Source organism: Ceratosolen solmsi, unplaced genomic scaffold (assembly GCF_000503995.2).
Source record: "Ceratosolen solmsi marchali unplaced genomic scaffold, CerSol_1.0 scaffold7, whole genome shotgun sequence".
NCBI classification, from domain to species: Eukaryota; Metazoa; Arthropoda; class Insecta; order Hymenoptera; family Agaonidae; genus Ceratosolen; species Ceratosolen solmsi.
Genome location: NW_011948413.1, coordinates 3,740,681 through 3,759,864, shown reverse-complemented (window position 1 = coordinate 3,759,864; position 19,184 = coordinate 3,740,681). Strand labels below are relative to the sequence as shown.

General features: G+C 37.8%; 1 protein-coding gene across 1 annotated transcript in view; it reads left to right on the top strand.

Moving 5' to 3' along the window:
- The window catches only part of LOC105367291 (frizzled-9-like), a 41,435-nt gene that overhangs the window by 657 nt on the left and 21,594 nt on the right, over positions 1-19,184 (top strand). The gene's annotated exons all lie outside the window — the stretch shown is intronic.

Sequence of the window (19,184 nt, the reverse complement as noted above, 5' to 3'; positions counted from 1 at the left end):
CTTCGTTTAAGAAAGCGTAATGTACTTTCTCACCTTTACATGCATATCCAATTGACGTCTTTTGCGATTTGCTACCACTGATCCTTACTAGCAAAGCATTCACTTACTAGTATAGCAAATAAATAATATTTCTAATTAATTTTTACAATGTTTTCTAATTTAGATTAAAAATGAGCTTTTATTACATAAAATCGTAAATATTAGTGTATGATTGTTCCATTCATATTTAATATCCATGCGTGGAATACATAAATAGCATTATCATTTTTTTTTCCTATAAATGTTTTTGTTGTAAAGGAGATGTATTATTGACAGATGAGGAACTCTATTAAATCTGACAGTTTAATTAGAGGAATATAATTAATAATTTCCTAAAATGTATAATGTACTAATTTTGGATATTAATTTGGATATGTATTTAAGTCTTACAATAAATATATATAGAAGGAATTATCTATTTGCATAATTATATAATCGGAAGTTATGAATGTACAATATGCAAATGAGACTTGCTTATTCCGAATAGCTTATTTATTCATATACAACTATCCATTATATATATATATATATATATATATATATATATATATATATATATATATATATATTATATTATATTATATTATATTATATTATATATTATATTATAATATATATATATATATATATTTGTCAATGTTGACAATTTACATCATTTGCCTGGTTTTTTTTAGTTACACCGCGTGTATTCATAGAGGATCTGAAAGTCCTTTCTCTATTTATTTCGAATAAATTAGTAAAGTTCAAAATTCGGATTAAATAAAAAAATTTGAATACTGAATTTGAAATGGGCCGGGATCCGCTCGTAAACATCGAGATTTTGTATTGAAATAACTGTTGAATTATTTTGGAATGCTAAATCTTACCAGCTATTAAGATGACGATTAGAAAATCTTGATAGAAAACTATTTAATGAAAAAAGAGATCGGGCCCGGTCTATTAATATACATATTTGTATATAAATATGCTAGAAAGATTAGACGTTGAATCTCAAATTAAAATCATTCGCCAACATGCGTTTGTCCTTTCTCTCATAAGCACGCGCATTTCGCATATTTACGCTCGTCTATCACGGCCAATAATAATTAACTGCCCATGAAATCCATTAGGTAGCATGAGTAATACTCGGACAAGCACAATTTGCAATGCCGTGTTTACATCGCATTTCTTTTTAAAAGCAAATAATGATTTCATTTCTTGATAAAGCTAAAAGTCACTTGTGGCGCACTAAGCAAAAATCGAATGACTTACCGGAGTCATATAACTTAAATTAGCATGTGCTTGCAAAAACTGGCCGTGATTCTCTACATCAATGATCAGATTATTGTTTTACGTGATAAGGGCTCATACGGTTAGGAGCAGGTAAAAATTCGTGTAATTAGATTACAATGCTAGTGATGCGATAGCCTTCAAAGTAATGCAAATTAATGTCACTCTTCTCCATTATCAGTTTTGAGAAATAAAAGAAGGTAAGAATAGGAAATAAGAGGACACTTGTTGGTGTAATAAGGTATGAGAGAGTGTACGCCCGCGGCTTTATATAGGTGCATTATAATTGCACTTTCGTCTTTCGATGTTTACGTTTCTACTCTCTCTCTCTCTCTCTCTCTCTCTCTCTCTCTCTCATTCTCTCATTCTCTCTCTCTCTCTCTCTCTCTCTCTCTATCGCTCTCTCTCTCTCCCACCTCCATATTATATATATATATATATATATATATATATATATATACATATATTCGATGGAAACAAGAATCAAAGCCGATCGAGCCCAGGCTTAGCTTCGATCTCACGGAATGTCAGTTGGGTCGAGGGTGACGGGGCAATGCGAAGGTGGACCTCCTTTTACCCAACACATCCTTTACTTATATATAAAAATGGAATAGGCAAAGAGAGCTGGAGGGAAGGAATGATTCGTCGTAGAACAAATTTTTCGTAAAATTTATAGATACAAAGCTGTCTTTATAATTTAGACATGTACGGTCATTCGAGAACGTACCACCGCTGTTTTGTAGAGGCTTTTTTTAGTACGTGAATTATGTTACGGCTTTCTGCATTGTGTTTGACCGGTCGTGATTAATGAGAGAGATTTGCACATCGTTCCTTACGAAGCGTGATTATATAACAATGGCCGTAACGGGGTCGACAACTCGTTTGGAGCGATTATGTGCTTCGAAAATTCATAATTGTTACCAATGGTGTACAAAAATAGTCATTTTAATCGTATGTTGCCATAATAACACTGTTTACGGATGTAATAAAGTATAAATACGAATGATCATTCGGTTTCCAATACGTATGTAATTTGGTCGAAAAATACGTTCACGGAATATTACGATTGCGAACAATGAACAAAATTGAATCGACTGGGGAGGATGAAGATGAGAAAGAAAGAAAAAGAGTGAAAGGAAGATGCATTCGCGGCATGACAACTTAGTATCGAGAGAGTGCACGTTTCCTTTTTCATTCGACTTATCGGCCTGTTACATCTTGCTCGCGTGCTCGCATCGGCGCAAATGCATTGGCCTCCATCGTTTTTACATGGCGCTTCCCTTCCACCCTCCCTTCTCCGTACTTGTATGCCGACCGGTCCGTCTTTGAGATCTTGATCGTCATCGCCGGAGTAAGAATGGGTCACATAACGAAGATGAGAGATAGAAAAAGAGAAAGGAACATGAAAACAGCGCGTATACAACACTTTAATCGGATGCTGTCTTGGCACTTTCCGTACGTGTTACAGATGCGAGCATTTCAACTCAAGAGCTCACAACTACAGGAAATTTCCGTTCGAGACTAGCTTCCGGTTATCAGACCAGTGCGAAATATACATTTACTCGTGCGCCATAATGTAACTTTTCCGATACGCTATTGCTAGAATATTTAGCTCTTACATCCAATGCTATTGACTGTCACGCGATCTTCTTGATCCTTGTTCATTATTATTTTTAAATCGCACTCTTCAGATTTACTTTGCATTCGAAATTTAATTTATTTGTGCACTCTATGCTTAATAGAGCATATTTTGCGGCTATTTTGTTTAATTGGTTATCTGTTAACGTGAACACAATTATTATGTTAAAATGCACGTAACTATAGGGATTTCATTATGTGCAATTAAATATCTATTGAGTGTACATTATCAGGTATGAAGATGTTCAAAAGTTGTGTTGAAGTACATCAATGGACATATTTGGCGTTACGAATGTTAACCGATTTCTCGAACTGATAATTATAAACTCGGTGCCAGTCCGAGAGCAGATATGAAAGAAGAGAAGGAAGATCGTCTTATCGGTATAATCGATAATTCCTTACAAATGAGAGCACATGTATCGTCACCTTCAAATATGAATAAAATGAATGATGCGTCAAATAATGGAAGCGGAGGAGGTGAAGGTGTGTAAGATAATGAGAGTGAGATTAACGTAAAGGAAAATGCGAATGAGTGAAAATTGATAAAAATTGATGAAAATAAAATTAATTGTTAATTGAAACTTTTGTACCGATTCTATAAATGTTATTGTATTTTCATTATATATATATATATATATATATATATATATATATATATATATGTGCATAAAAGAGATGAAATGTACTATAAATATAATCGTTGAAGATGGAGAGTTTTGAGTGACTGAGTGAAAGAGTAGGGGGAGGGGGATAAAGCTGAACACGCACAGGGTTCTACGTATTTTGTATATAATATTTTTATGTATTTTTACTTTGTCATAAAAACTTATCGTCTATAATTAACGTACTGTTGTTATATCGGCAATTACTATATACATCTTGGACTATGTTTTTAAAGTTGTATACATATTGTTGAGTTTGTTACGTGAAGCTATGGAAATTTCTAACTGTGCATATGTATGATGCAACAAGACTGTGAATTGTCCCTTCTCTTTAATAAATAAATGTATGACTTTAATACAGTTGCAAATTAATTTTATCATAAAATTGAGAACCGCACGAAATATTATCCGTCAACCATCAGCCGTCAACCGAATTTCTATAAAATAAAATTATGAAAAATGAAAAATCGATCATGTTTATCGAATATTGTAGATAGTAATAATACTATGAGTTAAAATCAAGAGTCACAACGATTATTTATTATTGTGCAATTCGCTGCAAATGAACACGAGGTATGTGCGATCGCAGCGCAATAATGACACTGGCGATCGTCGCGATTTTTTTTTATTTCACTTGGCTGTGACTTGCACGCACGCACGTCTTTATTCGTCGACTCTCTTTCTCTCTCTCTCTCTCTCTCTCTCTCTCCGTCTCTCTTTCTCTTTTTCTTTTTTTGGCCATGATGGCGCACTCGCGTTCCATGCTCCGATGATTCGAGTTTCGTTTCATCGCCGCTAATGAGAGCGGGAATCGTCTCGCAAGGGCTTTGATCTCGGATCGTTTATTAACGCTCGGCTTTGCACGGCCCGTATATATCCCACGTGGAGAAACTAAAATGGGCCCGGAGGTGTGCGAGAACGAGAAATCGACGCCACTGTTAGAGGGAGTGAGAAAATACGTAAGATGCTGAACAGGAAAATGAAAGCAGAAGAAAAGGCGAGCCGATGAATAAGCCACCCGGAGCTTTCGGATTTTTAATGGAAAAACTAGCGGGGTTCGGCTCTGCCATAATTTTTTTAACTTCATAGTCGTTAGTGCTACCAGGAATTCATTGGATTCATCGTGGCAGGGATGATGCTTTGTGGTTAATTTTTTTCCTCGCGTTGTTAGTCGATATGAAATTCATATGCACCGAAGTTGTGGCAGTTGTAAGCAGATTAGACTTTATCTCAGCCAGCAGAATGATTTTTAGTTTGCTTTATGCATTCATTTATAAGAGACATCGATGTTTAAGTGATAGGTCACGAAGAAATTCGTATGTTTTGCTGGAAATAATTTTAAATCACAAGAAAATATAAAAAACATACCGATCGGAATATCCAAGTGCATTTACGAATTTAATTTAATAGTAATAAAAGACAATGAAAGTTAACGATCTTGTGATTTTTCGGGTGCTATTTTATATTAAAATTGAATCGCAGGTTATCACATTTTTGTAGGTCATTTAACAAGTAATTATCAAATAGTTGTCCCCACTCAATCTCGCATGTCGCGAATGATAAATTAACGTTCGCATGCTTTCTCAAGCACCCTCGTTTTATAAAGTCAAGACCACGTTTGTCCCAAGAATCTCCAAGAGCTGCATTGGCAAAACCGATTTATCGTGCTTTTCACCGCTCGGTAAAAAGTCATTGAAAACAGAAGCGTATTAAAAATAAACCGTTAAGTTAAGTTACTAATTGATTTGATTTATAAATAAGGAATATCAATAGCATACAAAATCAGTTTATTCAGCGTGCGTATGTGCAGGCATATGAACAATAAAAAGAGCAATAAGTATGGCACAATACAGCACGGGGCCCCGATAAGGAACGCTCGGAGTCTGATTGAAGTACAAACCCTGTGAATCGTAAATAACGGGCGGAATATTTTGAATGAATGCACGTGTAAATTGAGAAGAGGCAGGGTAGCGCGAAAGCGATTAAGCTTCGCGAAAAATCCATTCTTCCTGGCGGTTACACAGGAACCCTGTCAGCGTTGCTGTCGGAAAGTTCCGACGAGTACAATAAGGAATGGTGGGGCAGTGTCGGTTGCAGCAGCGTGGGCGGAAGGGTGAAACGGAGGGAGTGGGTTTATCGAAAGTCGAAGGAGTGCGGTGTGAAAGAAAGCGCGCACAAGAGGTCGGAATTTTACAAGTGCTCGCGAGCAATAATAAGCTAACGTCGGGGGGCCGCTCTCGTGCACTTTGATATTAATTTGTGATTTATGTCCGGCCGTGGCGGCGGCGACTCGCGTTCGCTCGTTTGCGTACGGTGAAAAGGAAAGACGAGGAGAACGCCTCGTAAAGGCTGCTGGAGAACGAGGTTGGGCTTTTTGAGCGCTCCGTTGGACGCTCGCGGCGGGAAACAATGGGACCCGTGGCCCCACGACCGTGCTTCCGAGTACCGTGGAAATTAGCGCTCACGGGGAACGCCCTGGAACCCCATTAATTACGTATGCGTGGACGATCGAAATTGTTGGTAAGGCGTTGGGAGGGGTGAGGTGAGGGGATGTACTCGCGTACAGCGTTGGGTATTATTGAAGCGCTTGCTTTATGGGAGGGTATCCTAGTCACGTGAACTTTCCTCATATTTATCTGTTGGTTGTTAATGTTATTTTCTTTGTCTCTGTTTATAAAGTATATTTTAGTAGTAGTTTATGATATAGCTAAGCTCCTAGCTTGTCCGGAATTTGTTATTACATTTCCGCCTTATGGTACTTTAATTCATATTTTGAAATATATTGCATGTTTTTTTTTTCATTCTAAAAAATGTAATCAAACCAATGTCGGACGTGTACTGCCTTTATGCCGGATTTCTAATAATGTATCATTATAGTGAATAATACGTATTTGGTAGGTGTCAAGTAATAAAGTCCTTAAATGTGATAAAATATATCGTATAGAAACGTGTAAGCCACCAACAAGTTATGGACAAATCTGTATTTAACAAGATGTCTTTTTCCATAAGAGGAACAACGTAGTTGGTTTCTTAATGGATCGATCATGACACATAAAGAGCGACGCGGAACATCGTAATTTGTATTGATTATTGATCTTTTAATTAAGTTCAAGTATAGAATATATATAATAGTCGATAAATAGTCATCTTAAAATTAATCTAACTTAAGAATAAAATCATAATAATTAGTGATAATTATGTAGGAAGTCGGTTTCTCAAATATAGGACATATTACATCAAATCTACAATGCTTTTGTAACATCCGATGATTCAAAATTTAAAATATGTAATATTTGTTCAACGGTAGTTCGTGGAAAAATAGCGATGGTAAGCACTTGCGTTTGAAACCGAGTACTTCCGGTAAGATTGCCCCTGATCGGAACTGGTTATAGCTGCCAATACAATTACACGATCGTGAATCAAAGGTCTCGGCGTGCGTTAGCGGCTCTTTGACACTTTACCCACATAAGAAACAAGATGTGGAAGCCCGCACTCGCTTATCGCCGTTACCTCGATAAATTCCAAACGATAATTATCTACTATGCAAGAGTGCCGCATTATTTAACAAAGTTATAAATACCAAATGTAGATAAATTTCAATTGTTCGATTACAGTGTATTATGATGGTTGAATTGTACGTGCATATGTATTGTAAGAGTGTAGCACAGTTCTTGAAAATACTGTATAAAAAACAGTAGACACTGTCAAATATCCCTGCATTTTTAGAACTTTGCGTACTCAAGAATGTTTATTAACTGGAGTGTATTGTATACTTCATCGGCATCATTCGCTTTCGCGCGCAGCGTCGGCGAAAGTAATGTTAACGATGAGCTGATGAAACGATTCAGTCATTTGCCAAGCGTCGACGCGACGACGATTATGAAAGTCGACAGTTTCAGAACTCGTTCATGCGAAAGCAAGAGAGATGCACGTCAATAATAAAACGATAAAACGAGAGCCAGCGCATCTCGTGACGTAACTACGCGCGAACGAGTCGATGCATACATAAACAACAATGTTACAATCGAAGTAACAATTTTTACATGCACCTCGTTATCTCGCCCAATCGTTATTGAAAAACAAGGGGAAACGAAGAAAAACTTAGAAGAATGTTTCCGCCAAAAGACAAGAATGGAGTGATATGTATTTCTTATTCGAGCATAAATGTAGTCGCGCTATGAACAAGTTCATGTAAAAGAACATATTGGTCATCGCGTGACTCCTCGACTCTCACATCTCACTCTCACATAAACAGCATGGATGCTTAGATTGGTATTCGAGTTTTCAAAAGTATTTATCAAGAATAAGAAGATGCCAGTTGACATTAGGCCAATCATGCGATCGTTCGATTAAACGACGTGAGATAAAGAACTTTTAATTTTCAATAATTTTCAGTGAGAGTTTGAAGAAAAGCTGTTTTGTTTTTATAGCGAACGTCACATAGTGAATTTATAAAATTATATTCCAAGCGTTCAAGCTCTTCAATATCAATGCCAAATTACATCAATCGCCAGCTTCTCTAAAATAGGATCGGACTTAGGGCTCTCGTAAATGCTGAGGTGCGATATAAAATGGAAATATACGCGCGAACCGTTTCATTTGTAAACATCCAGTACTTACATTTGAAATTCGCGTCTATTATCGTAAAGACCATACGTTTGGTTGTGCCAAAGTCGCCAATTCTCCGCGAACTTCTGTGTTAAGTACGGGGTGGGAGGAGGAAAAGGAGGAGGAGGTGGGAGATGGGAGATGGGATCCCAAGCCACCAATGAAGAAATAACCTCGCGCTTCCCTGGTTGAGGGGCTGATGATCGGACCTATGAGGGAAAGGCTCAATGCTACGGCGTGGTGAGGCCCAGGCTCGTGCAGACGTCGATAAGCGATCAAAGGTGCCGGCGGCTTCATTTACGCCAGAAGCCGTAAATCATCTTCGGCGCACGGGCGCGATAAGCGAGGAGCGCGCCACAGAAGCGGCCGGCCGCGAGTTCAGAGCCAGATAAGCGAGACGAGAGATACGAGAGCCGGGCGCGTTATTGAAGTGCTTCGTTCGCTTTGCCGCCCCCTTCGACCCGTCGTAATTGTTTCGTTTCGTAAAGAGCTCGGCTAGCCAGCCGTGCCACTCCGCGATAGATTTACGATGCGAGCGCTCGCAAGACACTGAATTATTTTCAGAGATATTAACGAGCCTCGCGAGTGACTAATTCCGTCGGGCTCTCGCGATGCTTCTTCCACACACACGCGCTTATACGCAAATGTACCTTCCCACTCCCGTTCATTCACTCAGGCACACGCGCGCGCATACACTCACTCTGTCGTGCCCTGGTATTTTTGGGTCGATCGTCGAGTTATGTTACTATTTGCGCTGCATCGCATCAACGCAATCACGATATTATAAGAATCAAGGTTAGGTACAATCACGGCACAAAGGGGAATTAATTCATCGACGGTTTTTGGTAATGCTTGGGTGGGAGCTGAAGGGCTTTGCAGTAAGTGGCAAAGCCGTTAAAAAGCCATGATCGCTAGCCACTTTGACGTGTAAACGCGTGCACGTGTGCACGATGGGAGGAGGGAGGCAGACGTTACATTTAAAGAGCCGACGAGTGGCTTGTTTGCTCAGCCTCTAGGCTTTGATCTTGTTCTAGCAGCCCCGCGCGCATCTTCGTGTCGCGCCGACCGTTACTTTGATCGTCAGTGCACTACTACTCAGGCGTCACGCGCTGCCGAATTTTTGCCGTGCCCCGTGAAAGTTAGCTACGTTTTTACAGCTCTTTGAGGAAAGGAGGAGGAGGGCTCTGCGCTAAGTATGCTATCCGAACAATTTATATTTACAACGAACTCGAATTTATATTTATTCGAAGGAATCAGTAAGAGGAAATCAGTGATGAGAGTTATCGAACCGAGAGGAATTAGTTACCTTTACACACTGAACAAGGGATCTTGGATGGATAATAAAACTTCTTAAAGAGTGGGTCGTACGCACGCACACGAGAGAGAGAGAGAGAGAGAGAGAGAGAGAGATATAGATAGATAGACGTGTCCAAAACGCTCAACGGATTGTCGCAAATGACGCGCCCAGGCTTCGTTCGGTCACCTTTCATAATACGCGCTGTTAATAATCGGTATTTTAATCGCACATAAAATTAAAGGAATATTTAATGAGATTGCAAAGAATTTTTACTTTTTTTTTTCATCAATTGGCTCATATTGATTTTTTTGCCCATTCATGACTTCGAGAAAATGTATTCATTATTACGAAACTTTTTCTTTTATCATGTTGTCTTTTATGATTTTGTGCGGATGATTCGGAAACTCTTCATCGGCTATTAGAGTCTAATAAAGGCTTGCAATTATCACTGAGCACGTTATCTTCGTGTGGGTTTTTAAAAAAATAAAAGCGCCGTGGGCGATGAAACATGCCCGAGGCTGTGAGAAATGCATTCTCTTTCATCGGGTGCTTTGACGATGCCCCGGGAATTAGTCTTCGTAGAATGACAATTTAGCGCACATTCCCACTCGTCCTGATGATTTAGAGCGTACTGCTAATATTCCTTTATCTATCAAGTACGGCATAGCTATTGACGTATTACCTACTCATGCTCCTGTACTTATGGATTTCGATGAAAGCTTTCTTGATAAATATATCTAGGATCTCAAACCTATGAATTAATGATTGAAAAAGGAGCGCGACGTCGGGGGTTATTGGCTCTTTTAAGCATGGTACTCAAATAGACAATGACTCTTGGCAGTTGATCTTACGTGAATTATTTGGTCGACTAATTAATCGAGTAAATAAGAGTCATTGAATTATGCATGCTCTTGTGTAATACGTTATTAGCGATATTCCTATCCTTATTTATACTGTTTTGCGTTGAAAATTTCTCAGTCAAGCTTCACAGACCAACATTTTCATTCATAGAAATGCTATTTTAAGAGCACCTAACTAGCAGTTAAATTTCGGTACAATTAATAATGTTGGGAAAACATGCAGTGTGTAGTGCTTAGCTTTTTCTTACTTATCTCATAAGCTTAATATTTATACATAAAAAAACGTACAATAAATTAAAAATTGTAAGTAAATTGTAATAATAAATTGCAAATATTCGATCTGAAATGAAAATTCAAGTCCTTAAGTAGATATACTTTGTCACACTTTCAATTTTATCAACTCTGACGATTTATTTTCATCATACTAAAGTTTGAACTAAACTTAAATCAATTGCTAACAATATATTCCACACGTTCTACCACTCGCGTATTTCATTACACGCAGCGTAAAGCAATACTAAAGAGTAATTCGAGCACTCATCCATGATATTTTTATTTAAGCTCTAAATTAATGTTGATTTATTAGGGATTATTTGTTTGCCTATTATAAGAAATCTGAGACAACATTCCAATACAAAATTAGACAATAAGCTCGAGGATTTAAGAGCCAGCTGCAAGGGTCTCGTAATCTGTACACCATGATACAGTTTTAAGAATAACGCAATTTATAAACACTGTTTATACAGATGGTAATAAAAGATCGCAAGTTATAAGAGATAAAGATAAATTAGCGTTTCGACCGCTGAAACGTTATGCATTCAAGGTGAAAATAGTATTGATATCGCCTAAACTTACATAATCCAATAATGTGTCCCTTGTTTGTGCTCACTAAAAAAAAAAGACATCGTAAAAGCAACAATAGTTCATGGAGTATCATGAGCGATACGTACACATATACAGACCTACATATCATAAGTACGAGACTTTAATTCAGTCTTAGCATAAGATCATTCTGTAAAGCGCTTAGCCTTGCTTTATATCGAGCTTAGAGACACGTCTCTCAATGATAATAACGAGTCACGAATGTTCTCACTCCTGGCACAGGGGTGTCAGAAAAATCTATATTCAACATGCTGTGTTTGAAGCTCACAAGGCGGCACTTCCGATTATACATTTAACTATTAATTTTGTCATTTAATTATCTAAGGGCGAAGTATTCTTTTACGAGGTAGTATAAAAGTACATAACATTCGGGAAGCAAAACTCGAGATTAATCCTTGGCTTTTTTACTTTTAAAAATACTAAGTTTAGTTAGAATTCATATATAGTTAGAAGTTTTAATTTCATTTTTTTTTTCTTTTTTTTTTTTTTTTGTAAGTTTGATTGATGATATGCTTGCTTATTGAATAAGGAATCTATTAATAAACAAGACAAAAAAGTGACAGACTATCGTCGTTTCATATCTTTATCGATTTACAAATTTGTTTTGTAGGGCATTATTTTTTTTTTTATTTTTCCCCTTATCTCTAATAAAATTAATAGAATATTGTACACTGACAGTATCGAAATGCAATAAAAATAGAAATTAGTGTGATTCATTAGGGCTCTTAAAGAAGCTGTCAGAAATAAATTTTATCAGCCAATCATGATGCCAACGTCTTAATTACAGAATCTATTTTATTTATTTGCCCGACACAGTAAATAAATTACAATTCGGAAAAGTCATTATTGCCTTCTCGTATCAGGATCATTACGCCTATTAAACCTACCAATTTATAAATCTACCAATCCAACCTGTGGAACAAATCTATTAAACACGATGACGAAAAATGCGCGCGAATCTCTGAGGTGAATAAACAAAAAATAAATCTCCCATATAACGTTACATCATGAAATTTTTGTAAGCCTCAGTGCGCGCGAAATCCGCAATCCGAATTAATCAACGTGCTGGCTTTGTAAAGAATAATGGCAAAAACAAAAGCGAATCTCGCCGATCGCGGAACGATGACGGCGGAAGCGCGGGGGATGCAGGTCGTTAATACATCTAAGCAAGTGTAAATAATTAAGCGCGGTAATAAAATGGCGGGCACTCGACTGATTCCACGAAATTGGTGCTCGAGGGAAAACAAGGGGCCGGAGAACTCTATCGTTTCAATCTGCGTGTGACTGGCGGCTGGCACTGGCAGACACACGAGAGGCCTCTGGTACGAAGGAAAAAGTGCCCGTACGTCGAGTCGCTCGTCGTCAACTTGTCTCCCTCCCCCGAGAGACGACTCGAGCGGGCGGACGAGCACGGAGAGTGGCTTCAAAAGCTGACCGCCGTAATGTTATTACGATAATAAAAGCGAGCGAGCAAGATGGAGAATACGCGTCAACTATAAATACCTTGAGCGCGCATTTACACTCATACAAGCTCTCGCTATCCGTTGCCTTTTTTCCCATATCTCCGAGGCACCGCAGTAGGAAAATATTAGCGTGGGCGGCAAGCGCGTGAGAGTATCGTTGTAACCGGCGCGATTAATTAAGAGTCGCGATGACGGCGAACGTCTGACGATTTGATTCTTTATTTTTTGTACTCGGTCGGCGGGCGGTGGTTGAGCGACGAGAGCAGGGCGGGGATGTTATGCCATGCAGAATGAGAAAGAGAAAGAGAGAGAAAGAGGCGACGTCTCTCAGTCGACCGGCGTCTCTTTATTGGCGCGTTCCTTGTGCACTGACTCGCAACCATACCACCGACAATCTGACGACCCGAGTGGATTACTCACTCCGATCGGCCGACGTTACTTTACTTTAATCGAAGGGAAAATCGCTTTGATAGAGGCTTCAGTGCCAAGAGAAATATTTCGATGCATTTCATGTTTTGCCCTTTTTTGTAAGTTCCGCTGCAAAGTCGATGCTTTGCATCGTTACAGTTAATTAATGACACTAACTATTATTATGATGTTGAATTCATTTGGACATTTTTCACCCTTAATATCTTGCCATAACTAATAAGTCATTAATCCAAAGATAACAAAATTTTAAATATACATTATCAGTAATTCGATTTGATGGATGACGATAATTCGGCAATAATTTAATCGATATTATTTCATATGATACATTCTAAATCAATTTCAAGTCAATCTTTAAATTGAATTTTAAACGAAAATCTGACAACCCACTTTCACTACATTTACATTAGAATACATATATAGGGATGAAGTTTTATTATGCAGATTATAAAGTTCAATCAACTTATCCGTAGAAGAAAAATTTAAGAGTCATAAAATGTCGAAAATGTACGATTATACATAGTGATACAATGATAAGAAGACAGCCTTATGGCCCAAAAGCAAACGACATGTAAATTGCTGATGCTTTTTATTTTTAGCCTACTTAAACGCTACTTAAGCCTACTTAACCCACCTTAAACGCTAACTTTTCACACTTAGAAGCCAATAACTCTTCATTTAAAATTGAAAGACTATTGATAACTATTCGATTACTAATATGCGAGAATTATAAAGATTACAATACAAATGAGAAAAGATAATTTATAAAATAAGCTACAAAATATATTATACTGTAAATTGAATTGCTATATCATAAACGCATCATCGGTTGAAAAATATTTGTAGTTACATTTATATTCTAAAGTCATTTTTCGTTTTTGCTCGTCATACGAGATCGTCCACTAATTTAACTATAATTAAGCATACGCGCTTATGGCTAATTAATCTACGAGCAATCAGATCTTTGGAAAAGACCAGCACATAAAACAAGAATAAAAGTACCGGTTGTGAGTCGAACAGAAAACCGGTGTGTATGGAATAGATATTGGAAGCAATTTCAACGAAATTTATTCACAACATTAAAAAGTAAATGGTCATTTCTATTTGTATATGTTATTTATTGAAATGTCAAGAAATTTTTGTTATTTATAAAAATGTTAAGCGCCACAGTTAAAAAATGTTGTTTCCTATTTAATTAACTGCGATTCTTCAAAATAATATTTTACATGAAATTTATTTACTACTAAAATAATAAATAATCTTTTAGTAGTTACAAGTTGATATATAAACCATCAAGTATTTGAAATTTTCTCTTATTCAAGCTACTAATTTATTTTTGAATCTAACATTAGACACGAAAGTAATATAATTTTATTTATATATATGACAATTTATTTCTATTTAATTATTTAGGCGACAATTTATATTTATTTTTAGTTATTTTTATCTGGATCAGTAAATGGTACTATCAAATTTATATTAAATTGTTAATAATTTGTATATCGGTCACTATTGGATTAGACTTAACGGAAACATGTATTTATAACAAAATGATTTACATATTAAATACTCATGACTAATTATTAACCATATTAATTTCACTTAATATTCTCATTAATTACTTTGAATATCAATGCGTTATTTATATTTATTGTTAATGCACCATAGAAAATATAAAAGTACTAATAATATAATGATAAGATATAATATAATACATATTTACGTAATGTTAAATGAACAATCGTATTTATTATCAATATTAATACTATTTTATTCAATGCCCTTATATCGATTTCATCGATTGCATCGTAATTAAATGTAAATTTAAAATCATTTGTATCGAAAGATACAATGCTCTAAAAATTATCGCGATTTCAGTGCTTTAAATTAACCGTACGATATTTACTGTTTAAATGTAGAATAGATCATATTTAAGCACCTATAATCACAATAAACGGTATGCTTATTATCATTAATGTTATAAGAATAATTGTCGTTATAAGAATATCCCTATGTACGTAATCTTAGTACAAAACTCATCGTGAAAAAGAATGAGGTTGAAAAGCAAATCGAGGCGATAAATCACCGGCACTCTTCAAAGTTCGCGCATCGTACCGTTCTTAAAGTTTTCGCTTAACCACCGCATTAGCAAAAGTGAATGCAATCGCGACTGAAGGTAGACGACCGAAAAAGCACAACGGCCTAAAAACACAGCCACGAGTCTGATGGTGAAAATGACGATGCATCGTGGTAATCATCAAACGCTGGCCGCTTAATGCGATTCCCTTGTCGTTGCGCGTTATCGAGGGCTTCTACGATAACAATGAGACCCATCCGACTTGTTATTTGCGCGCTTTTAGCCCCGATACTGCGTATCTTACGAGCTTCTCATAAAAAGCCCATCTTTCCTCTCTGTCCCCTCCTATCACCAGCGCGATTATTCACGTAAGTCGCTTTTATTCGGCAACAGTCTCTGTGACTAAAATTCAACATTTTTATTTAATCGATTACCCTCGAATAGTACATTTTGCCGCTTTTGGAAGAGAATTATTTACGAAGCTTTTGTTTATTGAGCTTGCGAAAGATCATTTTCCCTATCTAATTAATCGATTAGTATCGTTAGCGCAAGAATTTAGCTAAAAAAGCAAATACAAAACAAAACTCAAACGCATAATATTAGAAAAGTTCGTCAGCATAAAAGATATAGTAGTGAATAGGCACGTAAGCTCGGTCAACTTTAAAGAAAATGAATGTATGAAAATGTGAATAAAGCTCATATAAATAATCCATGTGTGGCATGGGCTTCCGTTATCATCATCGGCTTCTTCTATTCTTAATTCAAATGGCCTCGATTAGAATCACGATTCCCTGTAGTCTACTACGAACGATGCGACTCTCGTATTTCGATTTTCACGAGCAATGAAGAACGTCAGCCCACAAAGCTATCGACGCTTATCTTAATTAACAATGATAACACTGCAACCCGTAGCGCCGAGGAAGAAGGGGGGAGGGTAGCGGGACGGAATGAAATAATTAAGAAAAATCACCTCGAGCTCCGTAGTGCTCGACCGCCAATTAGCATCGATAGCGTAAAAAGTCAAATAATTGATGAAAATGGCCTTTGAGCTTTGCCGCCGTGATGTTTATAAGCGAGCCGCGTCTCGAGGATGCCTCCGTTAACTGACCCACGTCCGTCATTTTTTTTTCTCCTTTTCTCCGCTCGCGCACACGAACGTAAGCCTTTGCCTCTCAACCTCCCTCCCTCTCCGTATCCCCACCTCCTTCCAACAGCCTTCCTCTTCTCCACGCCGAACCGCGCCATGGCGCTTTACGTGTATACTGGCGAAGCTCACACAGGCGCCCGACTTCCGCGCACATACGCATTGGCATCGCCAAGTTCGCTTCGCAGAAAACCCGTCGGCATAAAAATACGACAAAGTACACCCGCGGGATCCGACGTTATATCTCCCGCGGTTTCTCTTTATTCCCCTCAGCTCTATTGTCTAAGGGGTTACGTACGATTATTGCCTCGATACGTATGCCCTAATTATTATTTAACGTTACCCTGCAATCTCTATAACGTACAGGAAATAAATAGTAATTGGAATAAGGATCGGCATTTCCGATAAATGTAATTAGCCATATATGCACGCGCCCCGATGTGTATGCGCAAGTGCCCGTGAAAGTATCTTATAACAATGCGGCGCCTTCGGATTTGTTTAAAACTTGAAAACGCGCGCCTTTAATATGATCGTCCTCTTTTAATGGTTGTACTACTACTACATTATTACAGCTGTAAAAGCTACTCGTGTTAGCGTATTACTCGATTTATCGCGCCTATTCATAATCAAATAGAGGCTTGGGTCGTCTGTCGTGATCCCAGCTTCGCTCGATCCCAAGTCCCTTTAACATTTGCGTCACATTACACAAGTCAGACGTTGCATCAGCTAAGCACCGACTATTTTTATCTAACATTGCTTCTCTTTATTTCAGGTAAGTCAAGCTATGATAATGGAAGCCCAAAGGTGAGCCCCCTATGACATGCGAGTCACACTAACGTGGTTGATTAATTGAAAGGCTAAGCAGATCCGACGGAAAGCGCGTACTTTGAAGACCAAAGCGTCACCGTTTGAAAAAACGAGCGTTTCTGTTTGTATGCGCGTCGCCGGCCTTCACCGAATAAGCGATATAAGAAGCGAGCAAAAATAAAGAGGATGGCTCCGGCGCACACGTGCCATCGTGAAAGACTCGAGCTGTTGCAGCTAACGTTGGCCGATCCTTTATTGACAATCTCGCTTTTCGTCGGCGTCGGCCGCTCCCAACTCCATTTAAATTTTTTTATTTTTCAAGCAAAGCGCCAACCTCGGAAAGAGAGGTTCGGTCGGATAAGCAACATGAATTTCGCGCGTAATTCTTATCTCTATCGGAAAGCCGATGTTAGGGAGTCTCGACAGACTGGCTAATAGCGATTTCTAGAGCGGACGGATATATACGTTCACGATAAAGACTTTTTGGCCGCCACCTTTTATTATGCGTAACGAGCGATCTGTTCGTGGCACGAGGTAATGCACGATAGACATTTGTATTAACGCCGCGGCACATCGTACAGACTTTTATGTAAACTTTCTCTTTTAAGGATTCGTACTGATTCGTTTGTGTAAGTAGGCGAACCACTTAATTGTGGTGCATCGGTGACTGATAATACTTATAAGGGCGAAGCTTTGGAACAAATGCTACGAAACACCGAGAGTTGGGAAATAATACGTGCTATTTCCAGAGGTTTCGCAAAACGCTATTATTAAATAATACATCTTTAGGATTTCGAACAAAAAAATAATCGAGGCGCAGGTTATTCGCGAGAAGACGGCCATACATTTACAGAAATTTTCGTTAATGACTGCAGGAGATACTCTTGTTAATAATGATCGAGTATACGCATAATTGAGCGTTATAATTACTTAATTTATCATTGTCAATTCTGAAAGCGTGATTTATAGGATTACGAAGTGTAAATTATTCATAAAACTTATCGTAGTATCATATAAGAATGGGAATTCCGAGTGTATGAAAGTATTTTCAACTCTATTCAGAGCATGCAGTGGGAGAGAAAAAAGAACACTGCATGTTTTGCAAGTTTGAGTAGATTGACACATTCCCCGGAAGAAGAGGGAATTTAATGGTTTAGGCAAGCACCGGTAATGGCAGCCCTTCTGTTATTTCCCGTGTCTTCTCCAAAGATGAAAGTAAAAGACAGAAAAGTAAACTCGATCTACCCTCAGCGTAGAAAGTATCGCGTGACACTTCATTCCACGCATCCCGTGTAAACAATCGATCGACCTCCCATTTCTATACAGCCACCGCAAAAGCTGGGAAAAGTCAATAGTATCTCGTTCGAGACATTATGACAGGCATAAAAAGACGTTATCATCAGTGATGAGCTTGCAAGCTAAACATGGTTCTTGAGTACAATTTTTTATTTTTATTATATAATAAGAAAAGGATTAATTTTAGAGAGAATATTGCCAGTAGCGCATTAATTAAGAACGGACTTTTAAGTTATTATAAATGCTGGTAATTCGTTCTTTAGTATACCGAGGACTAATCTATTGAATAGAAAAACGTGAATGTATCAACCTACGCAGCAGTTGTTTTAGGCTAAATGGGCAAGCGAAAAGCGTATCAGAATGTACCGAAAGCAAATAAGAGATACCTGGACTGCGTTCGAGAGAGTCGAGAGAGGCTTCCTTTTCGGCACAGAAAAGAAAAATAAATGTATCCGTATGTTGGCTAAGGTTTTATTGCATTTGCACTGACTATTCCATTGAATGGACCAAGTGAAACAGATATATATATATATATATATATATATATATATATATAGAAAGAGAGAGAGAGAGAGAGAGAGAGAGAGAGAGAGAGTGAGGAGAAAGCAAAAATGGAAGATCACAAAGAGGAAAAGCAAGGAGGCAAGGAGCTTGGGGTCATTTATCCGCGAGGCCGTTTATGTAGTTGAGCGCAAACGCGAGAGAGGGAAAGA